Consider the following 3431-nt stretch of genomic DNA (forward strand, 5'->3'; position numbering starts at 1 on the left):
CATCACATCCGACCATTTCCAAAGGCAAAACTGCTTTAATTGGCTTGGCATTAGGATTTAAGAAGCAGCTCATCAGAGTTTACGCTTCTGCTAATTAATTGTGAAAATCTTTAATCACTCATCTCAATTGAGAAAAGGGTCTTAATTCAATTAAATTAATTAAGAACGACAGTGCACATCATGTTTCCTCTCACATTGCCAAACTCTTTGACACTATGAATTTACTCCTCAAATCTCATAAGACACGATGATGGGTGTTCTTGTTTACGCAGTGACAAAGAAAACACAACACCTCTGGTTTTTAGGCTTGCTGTCATTCATAGAAGGTTTGGCAGAATGACGATGTTATTAGATGCTTCAGCTGTTCACTTTTAATAAGGAAACGTTTATGTGACAGCCGGCAACATTGCCCCGCAGAGAAAATCTTTACATTTCGCCATTCAAAGACAAGAACAATTTTTAAAAGTGAAACTGTGAAATGGGATTTAAGAGACGGAATCGTGTCACAGCCTGATTCCAAAATCCTCATAAATAAATATAGCCTAACATTACATAACCACACTGGCTGATCAGTGAGGGAGTGGAGTGCAGTTGGTAAGGGTGGCGAGCAGATAAAATTACAGGTTTGTTGACAGTCCTCTTTAAAATAAACCAGCTATGGAGGCATGTTTCCCCAAGGATGCTATCTGAGCTGTAGCTGTGACCTTCAAGAATCCACCTTTTAGATTTGGGATTCAGTGATGACCCAAGCGCACAACCATATAGGCAGGGGCTGACATTTATGCTTTAATCTGAGCAATGCAGTGCATTTAGGAAAATATCAGAAAGCAATTATGTCCCTGGCCGGTAAAAATCAATGTCATTAAATGTCATTAGGTTTGAATGCATATCGTGTTAATATATCACATCTGATTATTTATTCTGATAAAAGACTGTGTTAATTGGGTGGGCCTAAATTCTGTGAACCCTTTTCACAGAATTCTGCAATAATTCCAATGAACTTTAAAAAAGAAAAATGGTAAGATATAAATATAATGCCTGTCTCCTCACCTCCTCAAGAAAATAAAACGCTATAATTACTCCATTGTGTTGACAAAATCATATCTTTGTAAACTATAATAATAGTTGCTTAAAAGAGACAAGGTTTAAACAAAGACCTACAATGTTTTTATAAGAAAAAACAAGCGCACTAGAAAAAATACAACCTGGTCTGGTCTCATAGGAAATATGTACCTGTGCACTTTTAGCAGCACCACACAATAGGTACCATCAGGTACATATTGCTACAGTTTTGAGACACAAAAGTCCACTGGGGGCACTAAAGAGAAGAACTGTATTGGTCCGCTAGCGATATCTACAAAATAAGACAAGAAAGCCACGTTTAATAGTAGCAAATCACATTTCAAAGCAAATCATACTTGCATGATCAACCCTTGTATGGTGTTCTGAGTGCTTAACCATTGTATGGTGTTCGGGTCTGTGGGAGCCATTTTCATTTTTTATCAAAAGAAAAATGATACAATTAATAATGTTTTCAAATTCAAACTCATTGGCCTTGGCTTATTTTCTGTGAAGAACATATATCAAGAACGTTTTTCAGTGACCGCACGATGTACATCCCCCTACACATTTATATTACATTACAGGATGTTCGGGTCCACTGGACCCAGGGCTTATACAATTGTGGAAACCGTAGGTTCTGTGTACCTCGTCTGTGTACTACTATGTCTGGGCCTCCTTTTAGTATGCTTATGTTTCTGTGTGCGTGTGTGTGAGAGAGAGAGTTTTCTGTTTCTGCCCCTGCGGTTCCCGCAAAAAAAAAAAAAAACGTGGAGCACTTCAATTCATAAATGTGATCTAACAAAGGTACAGGGCAAATATTAACAATATATGCTGTTTAGATTGCTTTTAATTGGGATGAAGTAAACATCTTTTAATTATTTTAACATAAAGTGTTTGATTGTGTTGAATTAAAGGACCCATTGGATGAAAGTCAAATTTTATCTGTTTTTAAGTGCTATAATCGGGTCCCCGGTGCATCTGGCAACCCAGAAAACGTGAAAAACAAGATCCCAGAAACTTTGTTTTGGTAAGCCTTTCTCTGCAAGCATGTGAGAAATCGAGCCGTTCAGATTTCGCTCCTGATGTGACGTAGACGCAGGCTCTTATTATAATATTACCGCCCCTTAATCTACACAATTCCACCCATGCCGCTGCCGCCATTGTTGTTTTCACAAGCGACAGCGGTGTATGACGCCATGGCTAAAGTTCGTGGACAACATGCAATGTAGTCGCTGCACAGAGTCCTAACCTCGGAAGAGACAGGAGTGGATTTATTTTATTTTTATTTTTTTAAATAATCTTTAGACCTATATTTTATTGAAATGAATACATTGTATGCTGTAAAAAAAGCCTTGTTTCCTTCACAACTTGAGCTGCTTACCGAAAAGAAAAACAACCTCTAAAACTCATGGAGTGGAAATGCATATCTTCACATTTAACAGGAGACAGGCCCTGTTTCTATTTCTATAAACAAGGTGGATGGCAACCTATCGCATTCACGATTACACCCTTGCATGCACCATTACACCAGGGCCACACTTCCCATTCATTGTAGGGTCTACAAAATAACTAAAACTAAGCCCTGCATTAGCGAGAGATGGGTTCACAATGTGAGGTGTTTAACCTTCCTAAGAGATATGTCAATCAGGGCTGCCTGTCAGTCCTATCCTTTCCCTGTGACAGCTGTGAAGATGTACTTAGGGATTCTGTAAGCGTGCTCAATCTCCCAATCAAAGGAAGGGCGAAGAGTGATGGAGTGGCTTTGTGCAATCAATACCACTCTGAGCATCAGTGTTCACATTTCTTTACAAATTAAAAAAATGGTCTTCTCCCCCTTTACACGAAAATAAATGTGTGTTAAAAGGCGAGTGTTAAGCCACACGTGTGAGGAACTGTGGCTTAAGCATTTTTCCTTTACACGAGTGCCGTTCTCGATGGATCTTGTCTCACATGACTTTACATGAAGGAATATTTGCATATGGCCTGTTTGCTAATTGAGCTAATGAAGAAGGAACGGAAGTGCCGGGAATACAGAGGTAACGCCTCGCTAGAATGGCTAGTCTCGGGAAGCGGGTTTCATGCGATTTCCACAAGTCCAGAGGATTATCATCCAAAGAGAGCGGACTGTCTCTCATATAAATATCCACCTCTTCTGGACAATCAGTGATTTCTCGAGGGGCGCTGTAGTTATCTCCCAGGAGCAACAACATGGCATTGCTCTTGCTGCGTTGTTCATCTCCAGCTTGCGCAGCCGCATCATCTGACACCGCTTGTTCATCTTCTGTAGTGGCCATTGCCAAAGATGCACACATTTCTGTAAGTTTAGCTTTTGCGGCTTCTTTCTGTTGTTTTGCAAGAAAAGGGAGATG

This window comes from Triplophysa rosa, linkage group LG5 (genome assembly GCF_024868665.1).
Source record: "Triplophysa rosa linkage group LG5, Trosa_1v2, whole genome shotgun sequence".
In the NCBI taxonomy this organism is placed as follows: domain Eukaryota; kingdom Metazoa; phylum Chordata; class Actinopteri; order Cypriniformes; family Nemacheilidae; genus Triplophysa; species Triplophysa rosa.